The following is a 26980-nucleotide window of genomic DNA, read 5'->3' on the forward strand; positions in this document are numbered from 1 at the left end:
GCTTAAATGTCTATTGAATAAATGAGCTTGAATACCCAGTGCTCCTTGAATTCAAACTCAGCATCTCTTGAAAGGTGAAAATTAGAATATTATGTGACCAAAGTAATCCTACTGAAGTGTGTTTGAGGACTTGACTGAAGAAGAAATGGTAGGAGGACATATTATGGGGCCTTACTAGAGGACAGCTTCTACCCCAGGGAGCTCTTACTGGCAATTGTTGCTGGCTGAAGAGAGCAGCTGGAGCAGATGAGAAGGGCCCTTACTGGGGATTTCCCCATAGTTATCGTTCACAGTTCACCACTGCAGCGATATTGTTTATGTAACATTCTCTACACAGTGTTTCAACTCTTCTGAATTATAGCCAAACTCTCATTTGTGCTCTGCCTACAGATACACTTGGACAAGCCTTGTTAGTGGGTAGTCACGGAAAGTTCTCCAGTTCCTATTCTTACCTGTCATTATTGTGCTTAAGGGACCACTGAAAAACTGAGAGCCAAAAATGGGGGGCAGGGCAGAGCTAATAAAAATGATCTTTAACTTTTCTCCTAGATTGCCAATATCTTTCATCACACCTTCCACCCTAAATTGTTTTATAGTATGTATCAGTAAAGGCAAAAAAGGACAATGAAGACTTTAGCAAAACTTTATACTTTGCAGGCAAGGAAAAGAGGAAGCAATAGTGAGGTCTGGAATACAAATCTTTAGACATATGATCTGTTGCCACTTCTGGAAAGTAAACATTTCAGCTGTTTAAACAAACAGCAAAAGTAATTAGCTCTTTCTGTAGACTAAACTGAGGTGTATGCTGAATTTTTTTTTTAAAAAAGGGAGTCTGTTTTGATCTTCAAAAATGTCAAACTGGTAAACACTTGGCTTTTTTTTTTTTTTTGGTACATATAAATCTAAGAGCCAAGCCTAACTTGAGGAAGATTTAAGAGACATAAAATTTGTCTGAGGTGTCTGCCAAATCTCCACAGCAGAGACAGAAACCCTGGAAAAGCTGACATAGTCATAACTCTCACAACATCACCAGCAGGTTTGTGCAGGGCTGGACGTACAGAAAAGTCACTGTTCCTTCTCTCAAACTGTTTATAAACAGAGAAGTAGATGATTTGCTTATCAGCTATCTGGTAGCTCATTTTTGCCCATATATCGAACAGAGGAAAGAGACAGAGGGAGAAAAAAAGAATAAATCCCTACTGGCAGGTATCCCAATTTTCAGTAGAGTAAATTTTCATTTATATGTGCCTGCTTATTGAAAACCTTCTCTTCCTTCCATTTGCTCTTGCACACTCATTCTTATATGTACACCAGATCTCTCTGTGTCTGTCTGGAAGGCATTAAAAGGGGGATATTTGTAAGTATCTACTGCAGTTTCTAGTGGAGTGCTTTGCATACAGTAAACCCACAATAATTCATCAAATGAATTAAAACTAAATCTGTAATTTCTATGTTCAACTTATTTGATCTTGGAGCAGGAGAACTATACATTCTTTTTCCTAGAGTATTTAACAGTGAGAATTCCTTACAAGGTGACAATATTTTATTCAGATAATTCATGCTTAGGACTTCTATCCTTTAAAGAGCATCCATTTTTGTACAATGGGTATTGTTTGTAAGTAAAATGAAGGAAAGACCACAAGGCAGAATCCTGAATGACAACATGAACACTGATACATTTTTGTAGAGAAAATCAGATATCTTATATTCACCTGATTGTATGTCATTATGGTAATCCACTACGTATGTCTAAGATCACTTAACAATCAAGAATATGGTGCACGCATGGGCTGCATTCTGTAAATAGGATTAACAGTTGAATTCAACCAAGGTCCTCCCTGGGGACAGATCGCTAGAAAATATATCTACATGACATTTAAAAAAATAAATTAACCAATGACATTGGCTCCCATGAGACACATTGTTTCTTGTACATTCGATTCTATCACAGTATTCTGTAGCTCTCTGCTGACATCCCCATCCCAAAAGACATAAAATTTCAAAACAGAAAGAAAAACAGAGCAATTGGACCTCTTCTGTTTCTCCTGCATGAAGTGTTATATATACAAAGGAAAGATTTCTGTACATTAACACAATGTGAACCGTGACATGGTGAGATCATGCCGGTCTGGACTGTTCTTGCTATGCTGTGGTCACTTACAATTTGCCCAAGGGAATGAACAAAGTCTGTGTGCGTACTGACAAAGACTGGCAGGGGCTGCAGGAAAATGAAGAGAGCTGTATTATGGTGGGGGTGGGGGGAATTGATTTTCTCTTTAAAAAATGTTCTTTATTATGGTTACTTTTCTTCCCATTTTTATTTATTTTACTTTTCCTCATCTGTAAAATAGGGGTAACTATTGTATGTATTTAACATTTTTACTCTGAGGATGAAATGAAGCACTGGTGGATTGCCTGGAACACAATAGTTAACCCATACAATCCACATCGATACTTGGTTAGCATTAGACACCTATTATGTGCCAGGCACTGGCCTAAGACTCTTAGAAAAAGTAAATTGTTGGAGGAAAAAGTGACGCTGGAAAGAAAAGCAAGAAGCTGATTTTCAAAGGTTTTATAAAGCAGTCTAAGAAATTTGGATTTTATCTCAAGGACAAAGGGCAGCCTTTGAATTATTTTATATACAGCTAGATAGCTCTAGACTTGGGATTAGGAAACATCATTTATTCTGTCAGCATTGTTGAAGAAAGGATTGGTAGGGAGGCAGGCTGGAGGTAGTAGTAACCCTGGGTAGAAGGTATATGTGTGTTCTGGGTAGGTGTGCTCCAGACTAAGGCAATGGTAATAGGGATGGACAGGGGAAACATTTTTAGTAACTTTGAAAAATGTACAAATATATCATTATGGAGGATTATGAAAAATAGGGAAAAAGGTAAAAGTAGAACTCATGTAATCTTTCTCTTCATAGGAAAACTCTATTAATAATTTTTTTTGTTAAACATTACAGGACTTTTCCTATATATGTGCACACAGGTGTGTGGGGGGTGCATATACGATATATATTTGTGTGTGTGTGTGTGTGTGTGTGTGTTCAAACTGGGATCTGTCAGCTTTATAACCTGAATTTTCTCTTAATATATCATAAACTTCTTTTCACATCATTAAATATTTTTGGTAACATCAGTTTACATGGTTACTTAGTAATCCACAGATGTCCCATAATTGATTTAATTCAAACCTCTAGTATTGGACATTTAAAATGTTATTTTTCTCTTTTTCTTCCTTTCTTTCTTTCTTTCTTTCTTTTTTTTTTTTTTGCTTTAGTTATTATAAACAATTCTGGGATAGACATCCTGGGAGCCAAATTTTTAGAAACATCACATTCGTTTCCTCAGCATAGAGCCCTAGAAGTTGAAGGTTGAAAGCTATGTTCAATTTTAAGATTTTTTGATACATATTGACAAATTCTTTCCAGAAGGGCTATATCAAATTACAGTCCCACTAGCAGTGTCTATGTGAGGAGGAGACCCATTTCAGAGTGATTTCAAAGATGCAGTCAACTGGATTTGGTGGGTGGAGAAGAGGGATGGATCCTTGGCAAAGTATCAGGGCAGGAGCAATGTGAACTCTGTCAGGAGGAACAAAGCAATGGGCAGGCCTAAGGAACAGGTGGCTGGGTGAACAAATGAGAAAAAAGAGAAAAGGCAACCAGAAGAGAGTGGACAAAAATGAAAAAAAATAAAATAAAAGAAACTTCTAGTGAAGTTATATACCCAGGTCACTTGAATTTACTGCTTTACTCTGCAAAAGGAGCAAATGTAGCAAATAGCTAATCTTTTTGTAGCATTTGATACTCTGTGATACCAAGATCCAGAATTATATTAATGTGAATATGCTGATGTATTCTTTTCATCCAATCACCACTTATTAGATGTCTACCATGTACCTTTCTGGATGCTTTGAGTGTTGAGATAAATGAAACCTGGTCCCTGCCCTCAAGGAGCTCGCAGTCTAGGGGAGAGACAGACACATCCACAGACCAATACATTATGATGTGGTACAGGCTAGAAGAGAGGTAAGTGCAGGGTCCTGTGGAATACTGCTTCGTGTGTGCATGCATGTGGGTGTGGTCGAGGGAGGGGGAGTTGCAGGAAAGGCTTCACAGAGGTGTTGATATTTGAGCTGAGTCTTAAAGGAGTTTCTCAGATAGCTAAGGATCACAGATCAAATCATACTCCTCGTATATTTGTGCCACTGCTCTCAAGGACACTCAGTAAGGCCATGAGGATGCTCATATGTAATCTAAACCCATTCATGACAAGAGCCTCCACTGCTACCTTAATGGATATATATATGTACATAGCCTGATTTAGGCAATGATACGCTCATTTTTGCACAAAAAGGGTAGCAGGCAAGTGGCATACAAGCTTTTAAAAACTATTCAAATAACACTGATAAAATAATAATATTCAAGTCTACCAAGTCCTACAAATTCTACCTCCTAAATGTCTTTCAACTCTGTTCCCTCCTCTCATATGTTGCTCCCTCAAGTCCCAATTCTCTCTCTGTAGAATGGAGTACTAGCCTCCTAACTGGTCATGTCCCCTTCCGGTGCATCCTAAAATGAAAACCTGATCGCAGCACCCCTCTTTTAAAATATTTTAATGTTTTTTTTTTACTGCTTACAAGTAGTACTTTCCAGATGTCAGTCATTTGAGTAGTCTTGCTGATTTTTCCATATTCACACACCATGGGTACTATTACTTAATATTTCTCTTAAAATCAACTTAAAACTGGTTAACTTTATATTTTCACTAAGCCATATCCTAAGTGACCTTAGATTTGATGATGTAATTCAGTTTTATGTTTATAAGCCACATTAGAAAATATAATAAATAAAACTTTAAATGTTTGTGGGAGAACAACATAACTACCAGTGGTAGATGCCCTACATTGTGAAAAACACTGGCTTACCTGAGCACATCCAAATTTCTTATCGTTGTGTTCAAAGTTCTGCACAAATCAGCTCCGACCTATCTTTCCAGACTCTTCCACCATTATACCTTCCTTTTCCCAAACAATCTGTAGCCCAGCCATGCTGAATTCTTCAACACTGAATGGAGATGCCTTGCTCTTGTAAAATCCCATGTCTTTCACAGGCTGCTCCCTCCACCTGCAATGCCTCCCCTCTACTCTTCTCTCCCTGGCAAACTCATTATCCTTCAAGACCTATCTGTCATGTCAGCTACTCACAAAAGCCTTCCTCCTGACTCTCCCTTAAAGTTAGTTGCTCCTTCCTTCATCCTCCCATAGCACTTTGCACCTGTCTCTGTTATACTAACTACTACATTATTTCAAAATGATGGGCATCTATCACCGAAACTAAACTTAGGGAGAGCTCATACCATGTACTCTGTTATATTCCCAATACTTCACGTGGAGCAAAGGTCATGGAGAAGACCAAGTGCCCCTGAAGGTCACTTAAAATAATGGTTAAAATAAAACCCAAAGTACTGTCCAGGTCCAAACAGCTTAGAGGTATGACATGTTTTATAAAGAGAATCATCTAATTTAGATATAGTGATGCTGACTATAGTTTTGACAGACTCAGTTAGCTATGGCTGCAATACCAGGTAAGCTAATTTGGTTTTGGCAGCTACTTTACAGCAGACACATACTGACGTAGAAACTAAAAGTGAATCATTTGGGGTTTTGCCAAGACGATCAAGTATCTCTCACAATAATCTCTCCTTACTACAAATGGAAAGTCAAGAACAAAAGTGAACAGCAGGACCAGCAAACCATGGTGGAGAGAGCATGGGCTCTGGATTCAGAAATCTATACACCCAAACCCCAACTCAACTTCTTACAATCCATATGACTTTAGGTAGGTTGTTTAACTTCTCTTTTTTAGTTTCCTCTTCTAGAAAAATGGGAAGAATAGTACCTACTTCATAAGACTCAGGATAATTCAACAAAGTGCTTATGATAGAGCCTGGAGCATTATACGGGCTCAATAAATAGCAATCATTATTGTTGCCCAATGAAATGACTACAACTCAGATACTATGATACACAAGGATAGCAAATGCATTTCTTAAGAAAATGAATTTATATCACCAGGCTTTAAAAATGACAACTATAAAGTGTAGCTCAGAATAGCCACAAACAAAACAGTCTAGAAGACAAAATTCTTCTTGGGTTTAAATTAAACTCACACCTGGAACATACCACCACACTTCTTTGTGTTCTCCAAGAATTGATCTCAAATCAGGTTCCCCTAGGATGAAAAAACAAAAATCACCCAATCTTAATTTTTTTTGTTTTTAACTTTATTTGATACAGAATAATATCCAAACTATGTGAATACTTTTAAGTGTCCTATTATTATGATCCCAAGCTTTTCAACAGTATTTCTTTCCCAATCTATCTCGGCTGACACGTTTTACTCCAGTCAGGGAAGCCCACCTGTTATACAAGTGCTCCCTCTTCTATCCACCTTTTTCCAAATCCCCTTCACTCCTTTGAAACCCAAATTAAAATTCTTCTTCCCAGAGCCTACCAGGATTGGTCTGGAAGCTAGATGAGTTTCAAGCCTTCAGCATTTTCAGGGTTAGGTTTAACTTTCCATAGATCAACCCCCCCCCCACCCTATCAGTATCCCCTTCCACTAACCCTTAAGCACTTTTTGAACGCGTTTGTGATAACAAAATAAGACAGCCGTGTTTTGCACGGTCTACTTTATTCTGTAGTTGGTGTACCCCCTAAATATTTGTTAACATCAATGCTTGCCGGAAAGCCCTAAAGCGCTAGGTTTTTAAAAATAGGTCTAACTTGACTTTTGTTCTCACCAGAAAACTGCACTGAACCTTAAATACATATTTCTCAAAAGGGAGATTTCTTCCCTCATCTGTTCCCCATCCCTTCAGAAAATAGAGGGGAAACCCTTTCCACTCCAGAGACGTGGCAGGGGAAGGGGCAAGTAGCTGGAGGGGCCAGTCAAGAGATGGGGACGATCTTGATCAAGGAGGCAGAAAATAAAAAGTTGACAGAAAGTCACGCCTGGGACGTGGCAAGGAATTCCCAGGCTCCCAAGGGAAATGAGGAGTGCGTGCATTGGGAGGGGTGTGCGCCCAGACCTGAAATGTAAATTGAGAAAAGCGAGGAAGAAGATCACCCAATTCCTCTGAACAGTAATGCGAGTCCAGACACTAGGGAAGACCCTGGTTGAGAACCCTAACTTCAGACGTCTGAGGAGGCACAAGGCCAGAATGGGGGACACGGGGTGGCTTCGTGAGGAAAAACACAGCGGGCAGATTTCAGAAAAAAGGGAAAAAAGAACGCGCTCCCGAGGCTCCAGGGAACAGGCGCGGCGAGCTCGGAAACCCACCCGGACTCGGGGCCCAACACCCCTTCTCCCGCGGAGGCGGAGCTGGGCGGAGTCAGGGCTGAGGCTCGCGGCCCCGGAAGCACCCTCCTCCCTAGGCCTCTCAGTCCCACAGTCCCCAGCCGCAGCCGCTCAGGCTTTCTGCCTCTCTGACCTCCAGCTCCCCGGCTACCGAAGCGCTACTCCTTATAGAGCCGCGGAAAATCGGGGCGACGCGGCAGCTTCCGGACGGGCTGTGGCCTGGCGGCGCCCCAAGCTGAGCGACTGTCTTCCGAACTTCCCGCCTGGCGCTGCCGGCTTAGGCCCGGCGCCCGGCGGGAGGCTGGGCTCTCCCCTACACCGTGGCCGCTGCGGCGTCTCCTATTGGCTATCGTTCACCAGAGAAGCCGGAGGCCCGACCCTTGTCCTCATGGGAAATGTAGTTTGAGGTCGCTGGGGGCTGTTCTTCCTGGGGGTGGGGGAGTGGAATCCACTGTTGGCATTGGGGGAGAGACTCAAGTGAAGACAGAGGATTGTGGGAGATGGAGTCGAGACATTACTTTTTAATACCCACAATTCCTCCCCTCTCGCCCTCCCTTCCCCCCCACCGCTTCCCTTCCCCCAACGCAGCCCCCTCGCCCAGTTCCTATTGTCCCCAGAGTTTCGGCTCGAGGAGGGTATTCTGGATGTTGTAGTTTGGAGTGTGCTGTCTTAAAGAATCTCCCTTCTTGGGGTATGGGGTTGTGCTTGTGGGGGCAGATGAAGGTTCTAGATTGATTTTACTGTTGCTTAAACGATTAGAATTTGGGGGGGAAGCACGTTATATCGTGATTTGAAATTCTCATTGAGTTTTGATTTAGTGGCTTTTAAAAAAATGTTATGTTCTGAGAGGCTTAGAATTTTAACTAGTCCTCTAAAATTGTCAGAGTGTGTTCTGTGTGAATCATCTGCATTAGAATCACTTTAAGGTTCTGGGAAAAATGTGTATTTTGTTTCTTATTAGGAATCATCTTTTTCTTTTGAAATGGTGTCACAACAGGCATAGAAATGTGATTGAAGCCAGCCCAGAAAAAACCTGTTTAACACATGATGAAGCCGCATTGTTGCTATAAAGAACAGTGGCCACAGTCATTGGTGTAATGCAGCAGTTTAAAACAGATAGACAGTACAACTTGAATAATAAGAAATAACTATGTTTCTTTAAGAAACTATCTTTTTAGTAAAAAATACATTAAAAGAGGAGGATAAAGAAATACGTGAGAACACCTAAGCACTTTCAGGTGATTAAAAGGTTGAAAAAAGTGGTTGTTTATTAAGGCTAATTTCACTCCTAACTTTTGACTTTTCTTTTCTTTGCTAGAGAAGAATCCTTATAGCTGAATGGATCGTTACAGTTGGGTTACTACAATTTTACTGATAAGGACAACTTTTTGACTCACAAATGGAATGAAGGGAAAGAAAGAGGAATTACGTTTTGCTAAGGTAATTGCCTAACATTTAAAAAAGTGATGTGAAGGAAAAAGAGGACTTAATAGATTCAGTAAATTATTTAGCAAACTGCTTTGTGCAAGGTACTGGTTTAGACTCAATTGTTACAGAATTGGAAAGTAGTCGCTCCTCTCAAGTAGTTCAGAATCTAAGAAGGAAGCTAGTGTGCTCTAAAAAGTTCTATATAGAGTTCTGTAGGACCGTAAAAGAGAAAGAACTCATTCCACTTATGGAGAAAGCAATGCTTGAATGATGATGCTTGAAGAACCAGTAAGATATTTGTCAGATTTGGGAGAGGGAGGTTAATCATATTCCATACAGAGAAATAAGGATGTGAGAGAGTGCAGGAAACAAACAAACAAAAAAGTTCTCTACTGCAGGAACTAGATTGAACAGGAATAGTGGGCCATTCTAATGAGTTCAAAATATAACCTGAAAGCAATAAAGAACCATCAAAGAACTTTAAGCAAGGAAATGATATGATAAGATGGATTTGATGATAATTTGGATATGGAAAGGGGAGGAAAGGAAGGCGTACAATGTGACTTCCAAGTTCTGATGTGGAAGAGTGAATGGTAGTAATTTGTTAAGATAGGGAACCCAGGGAGAGTAGTGAGTTTGTGAAGGATAGGAGGAACTCAGTTTGGGACATTTAAAAATTTGAGGAGTCGGTGGAACATTTGTGTGGAGATGCCTGATAGGCTGCAAAGAAAGGTGGGTCTGAAACAGAGGAGAGAGGTCTGGGTTGGAATGAAACATTTGGGAGACATCAGTAATAGATGGTAATTAAATAAGTAAATATGAATTAAATGTCATATAGAGGGAGTTCAGAATGGTAATTTTTAAAGGGATGAAGATTAGTACGGAACCCTAGAAAAGAACGATATTCAAGTATGTAGAGGAAGAGATTCTTCAAAAGAAGCTGAGAAGAAATGGCCTAATAGATGAACCAACAGAAAACAAAGTATAATCACTGGAATACTGTACAGAGAGGTCAAATAAGAAGACAAAAGAATAACAAGTACTACTCATTCATCCAGTAAACAAATATTTATTGAGTACCTACAACATTCCATGCACCTCTATTCCATGCATACTTGAGAATAGAGGAGGAGGGGAGAAAAAAAACAGACAACATTCCTTCCCTTTGGAGTTTAGTAGAAAGAAATAATCAATAAATACGATTAATAATGAAAATATATAGCAGTGACAATATTTCTACAAAGCTTTTTGGGATGTGTATGTTAGTAGGCCAAGGTTAAGTCTTAAGAACCAGTGTATAGCTGAAGTCATGGTCAGGGTTCAGGTTTATAATGTGGAATGTGTTTGGCTTCAATCTTTGGTTTAGATTGTCTTAGTCAATCTGTTGCTATCTTTACAAGTCAGTGTGGATCCATGGTTAGAGCACCATGGAACCAAATTTAGAGCTCAGCCATTATCAATGTTTGGCTCCACTGTTATAGCCATGGTTCATTCTGTAACAAGGATCAGCAAATTTCTGACTTGTGTAAAAGCTCACTGAGGCTGCCTTTGGTCCAGTGTGGCCTGGATTATACTCATTGTGAAGTCAATTTGGGTTCAAATTTTGGCCAGTATTAGGATTGAGTTTATATAAGAGAGGCCTTATTCTGAGATCAGTGCTAACGCTCAGTCTGTGGAACAGCCTTAGAAAGACCAAATCCAGAGTTAGGGCTCTGCTCAAGGTTTGATGTTACTCTTTGGCCAGTGTTGGAATCACTTTCATTTCTAGGTTTGGGAATCAATCAAAGGTTAGTCGAGATTACAGTTCATACTGATTGTGTGGCGTGGGGAAAGGCTACATAAGAATTTGAACTATGGTTCAAAAGGACTATGTTCACTGTTTTACCAGGTGAAGTTTTAATTAGTGTTCATGGTTAAAGTTTATTCTTGGTCCAGCATTAGGCCTTGGTCTGTAACTAGTGTTAATGCACAGTAAGTGTCTAAGTTTAATATTCAGTCTGTTGCCATGTTAAGATATTACCTGTGATTTGCCCTAGTTTTGTTTCAGAGTGAAGTTAGCATTTCATATATGGACGATATTAGAGTATAGTATGTGGCCAGGATTTCCACTATGAATAGGAACAGAATCGGGGATGCATGTTGGGCCAAAGTAAGTCTAAGGTGTGGTTTCTGACTTTAGTCAGCGTCAGGGCTCTGTCTTTGCTCGTATCTGGAATGCTGTGGAGGTAGGTCAGTGGCCCGTGTTATACCTCATTCTGCAGCCAGAGCATGGTTCAGAGATGTATGTTAGGATTTCAGTTGGCCTGTGTCAGAGTTGATTTTACTAGTAGTAGTCCTATTTTGACTTTGTGTGGAGTTTCTGTTCACTCAGTGTCAGTGTTATTGCTATCTGATTAAGCTTTTAATTCTATGAACATTCTGGTTTATATAATTCCTATATATATTGTTCCATACACGATCCACTTACTGTTGCTTACTTAGACACTTGAAGGAGGCTTATAATTATTAGTAGCTGGATTGAGTGTTGAGACAATAATTTGTCAAACATTTTTAGATAAGTTCTTTAATAATGATACTAATTTTAGAGAACTCCTGCTGTAGCAAATACTGTTGATTGATTAACCCAGAACATTTTAAGCACCACTTTTCCTTATCCTTCTCAAAATATAGACTCTAAAAGCTAACACTACTTTTCTCAGGTGCTTTTTCATCAGTGAGGCACAAAAAGAAATATGCTTTGACTTATGGAAAAGTTTATTTTCCTAATTAAAGGGACAGAAATCATAAGCAGTGTCCCTTCTGTTTTTTTAAAAAGAAGTTTTACTTATGTGTAATTGATAAAAAATTTCAATGTATTTAATGTATACATTTTGATGAGTTTGGACATAGACATATACCCATGATACCATTTCCATAATCAAGGCACTGAACGTATACATCACCTCCAAAAATTTCCTTGTGTTCTTTTGTGGCTTTTCATGTGTGTATGTGTGTTAAGAACATTTAATATGAAATCTATCCTCAACATATTTTACAATGCACAATACTGTATTTTTAACTATAGGCACTATGTTGTAAGTCTAGAACTTACTCATCCTAAAACTAAAACTATACCTATAAAACAACTCCCATTTCCTCCTCTCCCTAGCCCCTGGCAAACCATTCTCCTCTCTGCTTATGTGAGTTTGACTATTTTAGATACCTCATATAAATGGAATCATGCAATATTTGTCTACCTGTGTTTTGCTTTTTCACTTAGTATAATGTCCTCTATGTTCATCTATATTGTCACAAATAGTAGGCTTTCCTTCTTTTTTAAGGCTGAATAATGTTTTACATATATATGTAAATATATCATACCAAATATATATGTATATATAAAAAATATGTCAATATATCTATTTTAAATTTTTGAAGGAACTTCCGTATGTTTTTTCATAGTGGCTGCACCATTCTCTATTTCCACAAACAGAGTATAAGTTCCAATTTCTCCACATCCTTGCTGACACTTTTTTAACTGATATTTTTCCTTCCAGTTTTATTGAGATATAATTAAAATACAGGACTGTATAAGTTTAAGGTGTACAGCATAATGATTTGACTTATATACATCATGAAATGATTACCACAGTAAGTTTAGTGGCCATCCATTACCTCATATAGATACAACATTAAAGAAATAGAAAAAAATTTTCCTTATGATGAGACCTCATCATGTATTCTTTTTTTCCTTAGAGCAGACAAGTTGCATTGATTGATTGATTGATTGCCGTATAGTTGATTTACAATATTGTCTTAGTTTCAGGTATACAACAAAGTGATTCAGTTATTTTTTCAGATTATATTTTATTAAAGGTTATTATATGATATTGAATGTAACTTCCTGTATTATACAGTAAATCCTGTTGCTTATCTATTTTATATATGGTAGTTTATACCTGTTAATCCTATACCTCTAATTTGTCCCTCCCTCTCCCCTTGATGGCACTTATATGTGGAATCTAAAAATAATACAAATGTATCTATATACAAAACAGAAACAGACTCTCAGACGTAGAAAACAAAGTTATGGTTACCAAAATGGAGAGGATTTACTTTCTTAACAACTTTCATATATAACATTCAGCAGTGTTAATTATATTGATCATATTGTATATTACATACCTAGTACTTATTTATCTTATAACTGAAAGTTTGTTCCTCTTAACTACCTTCATCTAATTTTCCTCTGCTGCCCCTCCCCTGTACCTCTGGTAACCAGAAATCTTATCTCTTTTACTATGATTTTATTTTTGAATTATAATTGACCTACAACACTATTTGTGTTTCTGGTGCACAACATAATGATTCTCTATTTCTGTACATTTCAAGACGATCACCACCATAAGTCTAGTTACCATGTCACCATACAAAGATATTACATAATTATTGGCTATATTCTCTATACTCTACATTTCATACCCATGACTGTTTTATTTTGTAACAGGAACTTTGTACCTCTTAATCTCCCTCACCTATTTGTCTCCTCCTCCCATCTCTTTCCCCTCTGACAACCACCTGTTTGTTGTCTGTATTTGTAACTGTTTCTGTTTTGTTATGTTTGATCATTTGTATTGTACTTTACATTCCAAATATATGTGAAATAATACAGTATTTGTCTTTTCTCTGTCTGACTTATTTCACTTAGTATAATACCTTCCATGGTCCATCTACGTTGTGACAAATGGCAAGATTTCATTCTTTTTTATGGCTGAGTAATATTCCATTGTATAAATATATATCACATCTTTACCAATTCATTTATTTTATTTTATTTTTTTAAAATTTTTTATTGAGTTATAGTCAGTTTACAATGTTGTGTCAATTTCCAGTGTAGAGCACAATTTTTCTGTTATACATGAACATATGTATATTTATTGTCACATTCTTTTTTCACTGTGAGCTACCTCAAGATCTTATATATATTTCCATGTACTATACAGTATAACCTTGTTTATCTATTCTACATATGCCTGTCAGTATCTACAAATTTCGAACTCCCAGTCTGTCCCTTCCCACCCCCTGCCCTCTTGGCAACCACAAGTTTGTATTCTATGTCTATGAGTCTGTTTCTGTTTTGTATTTATGTTCTTTTTTTTTTTAGATTCCACATATGAGTAATCTCATATGGTATTTTTCTTTCTCTTTCTGGCTTACTTCACTTAGAATGACATTCTCCAGGGACATCCATGTTGCTGCAAATGGCATTATGTTGTTGTGTTTTATGGCTGAATAGTATTCCATTGTATAAATAGACCACCACTTCTTTATCCAGTCATCTGTCGATGGACATTTAGGCTGTTTCCATGTTTTGGCTATTGTAAATAGTGCTGCTGTGAACATTGGGGTGCAGGTGTCTTTTTGAAGTAGGGTTCCTTCTGGATATATGCCCAGGAGCAGGATTCCTGGGTCATATGGTAAGTCTCTTCCTAGTCTTTTGAGGAATCTCCATACTGTTTTCCACAGTGGCTGCACCAACCTGCATTCCTACCAGCAGTGTGGAAGGGTTCCCTTTTCTCCACAGCCTCTCCAACATTTGTCATTTGTAGACTTTTGAATGATGGCCATTCTGACTGGTGTGAGGTGATACCTCACTGGAGTTTTGATTTGCATTTCTGTGATAATTAGTGATATTGAGCATTTTTTCATGTGCCTATTGATCATTTGTATTTCTTCCTTGGAGAATTGCTTGTTTAGGTCTTCTGCCCATTTTTGGATTGGGTTGTTTGTTTTTTTTTTTTTTTCTGAAATGCAACTGATGTTTGTATCTATTTAAGGTTTTATCAGAGTTTAGGGGTTACTGATGACCAGGTTAAGACTTACTATAAAGAAAGTTTTAGGGCTAAGATAAGAGTATAAACATGTTTCTCAGGTTGGCTGCTGATGTTACATGTCAGTCTACAAATAAAGTTAGTGTGAGAATGGACAACACATAGGATCCAGTCTGTGTTTAGATTTAGAGACTCAGGCTGCAACCAGGGATTTGGGCTCAGGCTGTTCCTAGGGTTTGAGTTCAGAGTGTTTATGTCCTGTTGTCAGTTCAGGACTTAGACTCTGGCTGGTGTAGCAGGCATTCTGGTATCAGTAGTAGAGTTCAGCCTGTGCTAATTTTTAGTGCCCCTATCATGCCCAGTGTCATGGGTACATCTCTCCCCAGTTTAGGGCTAGGATTGTGGCCAGACTGATTGCTCAATCTCAAGCTAGTGCTCGGACTCAATATAGTGAACTTTGTTTATGGGGTTTAGAATCAATCTGTGACAAAGGTTAGTATTCAGTCTTAGCCTGTTGTTAGGTCTAATGATATGAGGAGGGTTTTGATTTAACCTTATAGTGTTAGGAATTATTCCTTAGCCAGGCTTGGGATTCAGTCTTTGGGTCTCAGATTGTGGACGGGATTTACAGTCTTCTTCCCAGGGCAGTGCTCAGAATGTGCCCAGGAATAGGGCTGCCTTTGCCATGGTGAGTTGCATCTGTGTTCAGGGTTAGAATTATTCTCTTGTTAAGTTTTAGGCAAAGACTATGAAAAGTATTTTTTGTTTGTTTTGTCCTTAATTCGTGTTCAAGGTTTGTATTCAGTTTTTGCCCAGTTTTGGTGAACAGTTCAGTTTCTGATATTGACAATTGGTCTGTGGCTTAAGTTAGCGTTAAAGCTGTGGTTGGAGTTGGGATTCAGTCTGGGGCTAGCATTTAGACAGAGATAAGGTTCAGTCTACTTCAGAGATTCAGGATCAGTCATTAGCCACTTGGGGAGCATCAGTTTTATTTTCAGGTTGAAAAATCAGGCTGAAGGTTAGTCTTATGAGCTCAATCTGTGATGACAGGTAGGAATTCAGTCTGTGACAGGAAACTGAGTTTGTAAGCAGTTAGAGGCTTTAAGATTCAGGGGCAAAATGAGTGGCCAGTGGTGGGGCTTAGTCTGTCCCAGGTTCAGTGGATTATACCATGGGCAGATTTATGAACTCAGTATCTGACCCAGTTTAGAACCTGAGCTTTGAATAGAGTTAAATCTCAGGCTGTGGCTATGTTCAGGATTCTATCTGTGATCAGGATTAGGGCATATGATTTGGTTGGAATATATCCTCAAGTTTTGAAGAAGATTTGGTTTCACTTCTTGGCCAAGATTAAGGCACAGTCTTTGTCCAAGTTTAGAGTTCAGTCTCTGTACATGTTTTTGTTTCTGTGTGAGGCCAAGTTTAGTAGTCATTCTGTTGCCAATGTTGGGGTCATTTTCTGGTTAGTGCTAAGTCGGTGGAAATTGTAGCTGGGTTGGTTTCCAAGATCAGATCTCAGGCTGTGACCAAGTTAGAGCCTCAATCTGTGGTCAGGGTTAGAGCCTAGTCAGTATGTATGCTGAGCACTCATTTTGTGGTCAGTGGAGGATATTAAGTATATCCTAGAGTTAGGTCACAGTCTGTAGCTCAAGCTCCAGACTCACCCTGGGACAGGTTTAGAGGCTATTGTCTGATCATAGGCTGGATCTCTGTTTCGTGAATTAATGGCTTATCAGTGGCCATAGTTAGGATTCAATAGGAGATCTAGGTTAGAGACTCAGTCCGGGACCAGACATAACTACTTACTCTTGAACCAGACATAGGCAGTGAGTATGTGACTAGATCGAGGGACTCAGTAAGAATTAAGGTCTTGGAGTATGGCCCAAAAGGGGCTTAGTCTATGGATAGAATTAAGGTCTCCATCTGGGACCAGGGTTAAGGGCTCAGTCTGAAATTAGGGTTAAGTCTCCAAGTCGAGTTAGGTACTCAGGCTATGTCTTGGGTTAGGTATTTGGTTGGGGCCCAGGGTTAAACACAGAAACTGTATTCAGTGTTGGTAACTTCATCTGTAACCGGACTTAAGAGATCTGCTCCTCAGTCTGTGGTCAGTGGTAGAGGTTTGTTAATTATATCTGAATAAAGTTGTAAGATTAAAAAAAAGAGGATTCCTGCAAATGAAATAGCAGGCATGATGTGGGGGAGGAACCATGGAAAAAGGCTGATAGTGAATCAGGACCAGCAATGTCCTTGCTGTCTCAGAATTTTATGCTTCAGAGGGGCAGCGCAAGCACATGAGACTGAAGGGAAAGGAAAGAACTGGTCAAGAGGGAGCTGGTACCACAGGGAAATGTATGCGTGCTTCTTGAAGGAGAGAAACTTTTACAAGTTGTTTGGGTGGAAGTAGTGCAAGTTGGAAAAATTTGCAAAGGATAGAAACTCCCATTTGCTAAGTTCTTCCATCACCTCCTTCGTGCCAGTAATGGGCTTTCCTGAGCACCCTTTCTAAAGTATTCCCCCACCTTTCCCCACACTACACTGATCTCCATTGTGTCATACTGCCATATGCTCAATAGATGTATGTGAATGCCTGCACATATGTTTGTTTTCACTTACATTCTCCCATTGAATCTTCATGACCATCCTTTATAATGTGTTCTTACACCATTATACAGATGAGGAAACCAGTTAAGCCAGTGAAGAGACTAAAAGGGTCACACAGCTAGCAAATACAGAGCCAGGTTTCAAATCCAGTTTTACTCTGTGCTATGCTTTCTGCACACTATCACTTGGCCTGTATTAAGTTTGTAAGTTTTATATCTGACCCTCACCCCTTTACTTTATAAACTTTGTTTCATTTAATTCTTACAACAACTCTGTAAATTGGTTCATATAATTATGATTCCCTTTCTACAGTGGAGGAAGCATGTTCAGAGAGGTTAGATGATTTTTCTCAAAATCACACAGCTAATAGCTGGCAGAGCTGAGATAAGAGCTTAAATATGTCCAACCCTCAGTTGATGTTCTTCCTGGTTTGTCATGCTACCTCAGAATACCTCAGCCTCCAGGAATGACTCTAGGAATGGCTTTTTATGGACATTGTAGACTTTAGTGTAGGCTGATGTAGGGAAGGATTTAGTGGTAGGAATATGTTAGGCTTCCACAATGCCATTCGCTGCAGTGATTTGAACCTGTGAGAGATTCAGAGTGCACAGAAGAAGGCAAACCATAAGCTCCACAGGGTAGATGTAGTTGTAGGGCACCCTCTTCATGAGAATCAGTGAGTGTAAAATGAAAATTACTGATGATGTGTTATGCATATGACGAGTATAGGAATGGAAGAAAGGTAGGTAGTCACTGAAGGAGGCCTCCATATTTTTGTCTATGCCCAAGGACCAGCCCTGCCACCTGTATTTCTATGGAACTTACAGCCAACTTTCCATCATTTCCACAGTCTGCTCATGACTTGTCTTATTTACATTGTATCAGGCATCCACATCTTCCCCTAGGGAGTTTATGTACTGAGGTCAAGAGGGATTGATTATGTTTCTGCCTTCAGTATGGCTAAGTAAGCCACTACTGAACCTGTGAGACCAAAAAAATCACAATGAGAGTCCTAGAAGAGAAAAGAGAGAGCAAAGGGTAGAAAGAATACTAGAGGCAATAATGGCTAAAAACTTCCCTAATTTAATGAAATACAGGAATGTATACATTCAAATACTCCGCAAACTCCAAATAGAATAAAAATTTTTTAACATTTTTTATTGATTTATAATCATTTTACAATGTTGTGTCAAATTCCAGTGTAGAGCACAGTTTTTCAATTATACATGAATATATATATATTCATTGTCACATTTTTTTCTCTGTGAGCTACCATAAGATCTTGTATTTATTTCCCTGTGCTATACAGTATAATCTTGTTTATCTATTCTTCATTTTGATAGAACAAAATTAAAGAGGCCACTTTCCTTTTCTGTTTTTTTTTTAAATTTTCCAGCTTTATTGGGGTATGATTGACAGATAAAAAAATAAGATATTTAAAGTGTATAACCTGATGGTTTGATATACAAGTTAACATATCAATCACCTCATATATTTACCCCTCCCTCCCTCTCACTCCTTCTCTCCCTTCCTCTCCCTTCTTCCCTCCCTCCCTCCCTCTCTTTAGTGAGGAATATCTAAGTTCTACTCTCTTAGCAAATTTTGTTGATACAATCCAATGTACTTCTCAATGCTATGGTTGACACGTATTCTTTGGTTATAGTATAGTACCTTTCTCCAGGTAAAATCTTGTGCATGAATTCAATGCATTAAAAAAGCACATTAGGACTGCTTTGTTCTAATGTTTCCTGATGCCACCCATGGTCATCACTTGGCCATGATGTATGTAGTACTTCTATCCCAAGATCATGTTTTCTGCATGTATAGTGGACAAAACTTTGCCTTAAGTGATCCACAACCCTACACTCAAAGTGCTGTGCACTTCAGGGGCTTCAGGTTGGAGGACAAGTGCTACCTCTGGCTAGAAAAAGTGAAGACTGGGCCTCTAACCCAACCAAGGAGGCTTCAGCATGGCCTCATTAGTGGGTCTCACTACTTTTCTTAGTTCTCCTCCTTGTCCTACCTGACCATGGACTGTGATCCATTATCTAATTCCAAAATTCAGTAATCTCTAAAAGCCAAAAGTTTTTATAATTTTGTCACCAAAACTCAATAGGTAGCAAAACTTGACCTGAATTGATATGAGGCTATGTATAGTCTTTATTTAACCTGTTTATGTGACTTATCCATTTCACTATGAAATACTAATGTGTTTGTAACAGGGGTGTTATATAATATGCCATATATTCACTGTATTGCCTATCTAAAAGAACCCAAATTCTGAATTTCAGAAAATGTCAGATGCTAAGGGTTTTGTATGAGGAATTGGCGGCATGTATATTCTTTCCTCCTTGCTGTCTCATTATAATGTCACCTCCCACACCTGGCAACCTCTTCCAGGGCCAGGGAATAATGACAACACTGGATTTTTTCCCTTTACTTTTACCCTATGTGTGTCTTTTTGTTTAAAAGTAGGTTTCTTGTAGAGAACATAATTGTGTCTTACTTTTTTATTCAGTGTGAAAAATCTGTCTGTTAAGTGGTATATTTTGACAACTTTCCCTTAATGTAATTATTGATATGATTTGCTTGAAACACACCATCTTGTTAGCTGTTTTGTATTTATTCTATTTCTTCTTTGACTTAAGTTTTTATACTTTTAAAAAATTGAGCGTTTTATTCCATTTTACCTCTACTATTGGCTTTTAATTTGTACCTCTTTTAAGGAATTTAGTGGTTTCCCAGAGTTTATAATATACATCTTTAATTAATTGGGATCTATAATAGAAATAAAATAAAAATTTTCCTAGAAACAAATTCAATACAAAATGTGAAAAACCTTTACAAAGTATTTACCTAGACCCAAAAAACTGAATGTAATAACTGGAAACAGTGTCCATACCTAGATCTAATATAGTATGTGGTGCTTTCATAATTTATACATGTATAAAGTTGACAATAATGTAGACCTCGCCTAAATAAGGGTCTCTTATTCCTTTCCTGACTACCCTATATGCCACCCTGGCTTATATATATAAGGCTTGGCTTGAAAGTGAGAAATTCAGCTGTCAGAACGATTTTTTTTGCAGTGAAGTTGTTTGTATATCATAAAATAAATAATGATAAGTTAAATTACTATGACAGGGGAGGAAGTGCTAAGCAAAATAATATCTTTCTCTTTTTTTTCTATCCCAGTTTCATATCCAAAAACATATTCTTCCGCACCATACTGACAAACTCTCCAGGGTCCTTCACCTAAAGACCCACTTGTAATCCAGATAGAAACAGGGTCTGGATGCTAAGCTCAAAACCTGATGATTACTACTACTACACTAACATTGGATACAACTTGTCAAGTTCTTTTTCTAAGACTTGGAATCCAAGCTCTTTAAATGTGTTGGCTCATTTAACCTTTATAAGAGTCTTATGAAATGGGCACTGTTGTTATTATCATCTCAATTTTATAGATGAAGAAACTAAAGCAAGAGCAATTGAGTAACTTATTCAAGGCCACACAACTAAGAATTAGCCAAGCAAAGATTTTGATATATGTTGTGCCTTTTTACCCTTTCACTTTCTTTTTTTAATTGAAGTATAGTTGATTCACAATGTTTCAGGTGTACAAGAGAGTGATTCTGTTATGTATATTATATATATATATATATTATTTTTCAGATTCTTTTCCATTATAGGTTATTATAAGATATTGAATTTCCCTGTGTTATACAGTAGGCCCTTGTTGGCCTTATTTTATATATGTTAATCCAAAACTCCTATTTTATCCCTCTTCCCCTTTCCCCTTTGGTAATGATAGGTTTGTATTCTGTGTCTGTGAGACTGTTTCTGTTTTATAAATGAGTTCATTTGTATCAATTTTTTTTTAGGTTCCACATATAAGTGATACCATATATTTGTCTTTCTCTATCTGACTTACTTCACTTAGTATAATAATCTCTAGGTCCATCCATGTTGCTGCAAATGGCATTATTTCATTTTATGGCTGAGTAATATTCCACTGTGTGTGTGTATATACATATGTGTGTGTGTGTGTGTTTGTATATATGTGTATGTGTATATATATATATATATATATACACATACCGTATCTTCTTTATCCATTAATCTGTCAATGGGCATTTAGGTTGTTTCCATGTCTTGGCTATTGTAAATAGTGCTGCTATGAACATTGGGATGCATGTATCCTTTTGAATCAGAGTTTTCTCCAAATATATGCACAGGAGTAGGATTGCTGGATCATATGGTAAGTATTTTTAGTTTTTTAAGGAACCTCCGTAGTGTCCTCCACAGTGGTTGCACCAATTTACATTCCCACCAAAGTGTATTTCCTTTTTCTCAACATCTTCTCCAGCATTTATTATTTGTAGACTTTTTAATAATGGTCATTCTGACAGGTGTGAAGTGATACCTTATTGTAGTTTTGATTTACATTTCTCTAATAATTAGTTATGTTGATCATCTTTTCATGTGCCTGTTTGCCACCTGTATGTCTTCTTTGGAGAAATGTCTATTAAGATCTTCAGCCCATTTTTTGATTGGGTTGTTTGTTTTTTTGATATTAAGCTGTATGAGCTGTCTGTGTATTTTGAAAATTAATCCCTTGTCGGTCACATTGTTTGCAAATGTTTTCTTTCATTCTCTAGGTTATCTTTTGGTTTGTTTATAATTTCCTTTGTTGTGCAAAACCTTGTAAGTTTAATTAGGTTCCATTTGTTTATTTTGTTTTTATTTCCATTACTGTAGGGGATGGATCCAAAAAAATATTGCTGTGATTTATGTCAGAGAGTATTTTGCCTATGTTTTCCTCTAGAAGTTTTATAGTGTCTGGTCTTACATTTAGGTCTTTAATCCATTTTGAGTTTATTTTTGTATATGGTATTAGAGAGTATTCTAATTTCATTCTTTTACATGTAGCTGTCCATTTTTCCCAGCACCACTTATTGGAAAGATGTTTTTCCCCATTGTATATTTTTGCCTCCTTTGTTATAGATTAATTGACTGTAAATATGTGGTTTATTTCTGGACTTTCTATCCTGTTCCATTGCTCTATGTGTCTGTTTTCATGTCAGTACCATACTGTTTTGATTACTGGAGCTTTGCAGCATAGTGCAAAGCCAGGGAGTGTGATTCCTTCAGCTCCATTATTCTTTCTCAAGATTGTTTTGGCTCTTCAGGGTCTTTTGTGTTTCCATACAAATTTTAAAATTGTTCCAGTTCTGTGAAAAATGTCATTGGTGATTTGATAGGGATTGCACTAAATCTGTATATTGCCTTGGGTAGTATGGCCATTTTAACAATATTGAGTCTTCCAGTGCAAGAATACAGTACCTCTTTCCATCTGTTTGTGTCATCTTCAATTTCTTTCATAAGTGTCTTGTAGTTTTCAGAGTACAGGTCTTTTGCCTCCCTAGGCAGATTTATTCCTAGAGGTTTTATTCTCTTTGATGCAATGGTAAATTGGATTGTTTCCTTGATTTCTTTTTCTGATATTTCATTGCTAGTGTATAGAAATGCAACAGATTTCTATATATTAATTTTGTATCCTGCAACTTTACTGAATTCATTGAGAGCTCTAGTAGTTTTCTGATGGCATCTTTAGGATTTTCTATGTATAGTATCATGTCATCTGCAAACAGTGGCAGTTTCATTTCTTCTTTTCCAATTTGGATTCCTTTTATTTCTTTTTCTTCTCTGATTCCTGTGGCTAGGACTTACAAAATTTTTGCTTTCTTTTGAAATTGGCTTTTGGCATAACCTAATGAACAGACTCATAGACATTGTGAAGGGCAGCCAGCCACCCTCCACTACCAGGATCCAGCAAGGCCAAGATATTTTTATACCCATTTTTCCTATGGAGGTAGGAATGTGGAATTCATTATGTGGATTTGTTAATGTGATGATTTGGCTGGAAAAGCAGACTCTATGGAAACTTTCCCTCACTGATCCCTAAAGACCACTCTGATGTAAAATATTATGTGTTGATGAGTATGTTTTTATTTACATGCAATCATGGGTATGCATTTACATGTACAATTCTGTGTCAGTTAGCATGTATTAAGTATAGTACATTGGTTCTTAAACTTTAATTACCTGGATAAAATCTCAAATACTTCTGGAGCCTATCCTCAAAGATTCTGATTCAGCTCAGATGAGGTGGGGTACAACAGTTTGTTATATGTATCTGAGGTGATTCTAATGCAAGTGGTTTATGCAGACCACATTTTGAGAAACAATAACATAGCTGTTTAGAGTGAGGTCTGGAGCCAGGTTGCTAGTGTGTAGTTCTAGGCGTGGGCAAGTCAACTTGCCTCTCTTAACCTCAGTTTTCTCATCTGTGAAAAATGAATAATAGTACCTCCTCACAAGGTTGCTATGAGGATTGAGTGATATGTATTTATTTAAAGTGTGCATCATTTGATGTCTGACTCACCATAAGTGCTCAATAAATAGTAGCTTTTATTATTCCTGTAACACTGTTTATATTAATCACTACACTAGGAGGAATCTAAGACATGGTCTCTGCCGTATAATACTTACAGTTAAGAAGAGTAAAGCACATGAAGAAACTAGAGAACATTTAAACATGTTACATTGTGGGGTGCTGACTTTAAGGGTGAGTAGTAAATAGGAATCTTGAGACTGAAGTGACTGAGAGCCAGGAAAGTCATAGCACCTTGTCAGGAGGGTTTCAGTATGACCAGTATGACTTCTAATAATAAAGTAAGTGTAGTACTACAACTACAGGCACACCTATGTGCTTCACCTTATTGTCCTTTGCAGACAATGCATATTTTACAGATTAAAGATTTGTGGCAGTACTGCATTGGGCAAGTCTATTGATGCCATTTTCCCAGCAACATTTGCTCACCTTGTGTCTCTGTATCACATCTTAGTAATTCTTGCGATACTCAAACTTTTTCATTATTATTATATTTGTTATGGTGGTCTGTGATCAGTGATCATTGATGTTACTATTGTAATTGTTTTGGAATTTTTAGCAATAAATTATTTTAAAATTACGGTATGTAGATTTTTTAGACATAATGCTATTGCACACTTAACAGACTGAGTATGGTGTAAACAAACTTTTATATGCACTGGTTCATGGAGTAATTACAAGTTAAGCAGGACCTCAGTGGATGGGGAGAGTTTGAATTGTGAAGAGGAGGGGAATAGGACATTTGAAGGAAAGGAAATAGCCTGTGTATGGTCTTAGAGACAGAAATGGAGAGTACATGCAGTGGGCACGAGTCACGTTGTATTCCTGGGGTTGTGCATCAGAGGGCGCTAGTCACATATACCATAATGATGATGGGAGCCATCATGCTGCTCACCATCCCCCACCCCAGGAAGAGATAGGGAGGGGCTAATTCCTGGGAGAGGGGAGGGCTACTATGACCAGGAATTTTGGCTGTAACCTATAACCTCACTCCCTGAGAAAGATTTAAAGAACCTGGAAAGCTGAAAAGGTGGAAGGGGTGACAGACAATGTGAATGGAAGTCAGGGTAGGTTTGGGACAATAGGTCCTGTGTCTCAGGAAAACTGGAGATGGGGTGCTGCTCTTACATCCCTTTTCCAAGATAAGAGAGGGAGGCACAGTTACCCAAGACTCTGGATACCTTGCTTTCTGAAGTCCTGGCCACTTTGCTGGTGGTCCTATGGCAGGAGAAGGTTTCTATTCATTTGGAGAGCATATATTTGGTATTTTCTTTATGCCTAGCACAGACCTTAAATTAAGTGCCTCAGTTTGGCTTACACTTCATAGATTAAAAGTAACATCTCTGCCCATCTCTCACTTCATCTTGGCCATGCTCTGTGAAGATAAGTCAGGGATAATTAACCCCATATTAACAGAGGTAAAAACAAAGTCTAAGGAGTATTGCAACTCAGCCTTTATCATGCAGTTGATAAGTGATTTCTGCTCACAACCCGAATCTTCTAACTTTAAGACAAGTTCTAGTTCTACAAAATCATTGGCCTTCCACCATATAAAAAGCTGTGCAGAGAGAAATGCTAATCAGAGAGAAATCATGGTCCCTGTCCTCAAGGAGCCTAGAATTTTTGGAAGAAATAAACATGCTAGCATTGTGACTTTAAGCAAGTCCACTCCCATCTCTGGGTAGAAGCTTTTTCTATAAAATAATGTTTTATAGTATATGACCTCAAACACTTTATATTTCTCATCCTCCTAGAAATAAACAGCTATCAAACCACAGGAAACAGTGCATGATGACATGATGTGGTTGGGTGAGGAAATAATCACGCAGGCCAGCTTAGGGTGCTGCTGCCAAGTCCAATGGCTAGAGTTACTGTGAGGAAGGAAGGGGGGAAATGGAATTGGGGAGAAAGCCCTAGCAATCTTGTTGGTGCTAAGAATTGCTCATTCTGATATGTACCAGTGTGCTGGTCCCACAAAAAGGCCATATGTTGGCCTTTTGAAACACCTCTCTACTCACTCATCACCAGCCCCCTTGCTGCTCATTGTTTTTAGCTAAAAGTAGGGCTTGCTCAACAAGGACATCTTAGAGAAGGTTGTCACAGATCCTGTGGTGTGTCAGAGAAAATTCAGAGTAAGTAAGAATCTGGAGTCACTGATGTGACAGAGAACCAGGAAAGAATTAGCCTCCTAAAGCACCCTGTCTGGAGGGTTTCAGTGTGACCAAGGACTGGTAATAATAAGATAATTGTAGTACTACAATTACATAAATCAAAGAAGAGCACTTTTCACATGCCAGGTGCTTTCACAAGTGTTTTACAAGGAGCAACTCTTTTATTCATTACAATAACCTTATGTGATAGCAACTGTTATTTGCCCCATTTCACAGTCGTGGTAACTGAGGCATGTTAAGCACTCTCCACTTTTCCTAGAGCTCTTTTCTTGATTCTCTCCCTCCCACCCTGAACCTCACTAATTATCTGCCTTGTGGATACCGTTTTATTCTAATAATGTCCTGGTGTATAAGATAAAATGCTCAAAGTCTAGAATTTTGAAGCTTCCAGAGTCAAGGCACCTTGGAAATCTAGCCAACCATAGCTAACTAATCCTCCCTTCTGCTCCTCCCAACCTCATAGAAAGGTCCTCAATGGGACATCTTCCAGGAAGTACCAACTAGTGACTGGGGAAACAGGGAGAGGTTACAAATGCAGGTGGAGAGGCTGTCTCCCAGCCAAAGGAATTAAGAAGATTTAGAGAACCTTTTGAAAGTGTGTCGGGGTACACTTTAGCTTGAAAGGCCTCCTGGCCCAAATGCTGGAAAGGAACAGTGAGGGAAGTTAGAAATACATGAACGAGAAGTATGGGCAGGGCTGTAACCTAACTTATGAGCTAAGATGGTCTCTCCTCCCCTAAGAAAGTCTTGTTTGGTTCTCCAGTAAAGTCTTGTTTGAATTACCCTCAGAATTCAAAAACCTCTGGGAGGTCTTGCTTAGGGCTTATGGGCGTCTCACATTCTCTGCTGCCACCTGGTGGACAACAAGAGGTAGTGACTGTGATACACAAATTGTGTTGTTGAGTTTGGAGAAGAGAGGGCTGGACCTGTAGGGCTCCAGGGCACCCTAGGGATAATTGAGTGCCTTTTGAGGTTGGTGGGACATGGAAAGGGGGCCAAGGACCATAAAAAGTTAGAGATAGTATGTGTATTGCCTCTGGCCTACAAACCCAACTGCACCAAAAAAGTACTAGAATGCTTACCACAGGCCAGGACTGAGGTAAGAATTTAAGATTCACTTAAAAAATGTAATTCTTACAACCAC

At 38.3% G+C, this 26980-nt stretch overlaps 2 protein-coding genes across 17 annotated transcripts in view; one reads left to right on the forward strand and one right to left on the reverse strand.

Moving 5' to 3' along the window:
* ENOX2 (ecto-NOX disulfide-thiol exchanger 2) overlaps positions 1-7777 on the reverse strand; it is a 247837-nt gene extending 240060 nt beyond the window's left edge. Inside the window, exons 1-2 of one of the 9 annotated variants that reach the window (XM_074359851.1) lie at positions 7503-7777; positions 6193-6241 (exon numbers count right to left, since the gene is read on the reverse strand). The gene's annotated coding sequence lies outside the window, so the exon portion shown is untranslated. Of the gene's footprint in view, positions 1-6181; positions 6242-7351; positions 7481-7502 lie in introns of those variants that run through there. The other 8 variants (XM_074359845.1, XM_074359849.1, XM_074359844.1 and 5 more) reach the window with 8 other exon arrangements.
* A 126-nt stretch (positions 7778-7903) lies between these two features.
* ARHGAP36 (Rho GTPase activating protein 36) overlaps positions 7904-26980 on the forward strand; it is a 152503-nt gene continuing 133426 nt past the window's right edge. For 6 of the 8 annotated variants that reach the window (XM_074359866.1, XM_074359860.1, XM_074359868.1 and 3 more), the window contains exons 1-2: positions 7904-8060; positions 8688-8809. The gene's annotated coding sequence lies outside the window, so the exon portion shown is untranslated. The remainder of the gene's footprint in view (positions 8061-8687; positions 8810-26980) is intronic. The other 2 variants (XM_074359864.1, XM_074359871.1) reach the window with 1 other exon arrangement.

This window comes from Camelus bactrianus, chromosome X (assembly GCF_048773025.1).
Source record: "Camelus bactrianus isolate YW-2024 breed Bactrian camel chromosome X, ASM4877302v1, whole genome shotgun sequence".
Lineage (NCBI taxonomy): Eukaryota > Metazoa > Chordata > Mammalia > Artiodactyla > Camelidae > Camelus > Camelus bactrianus.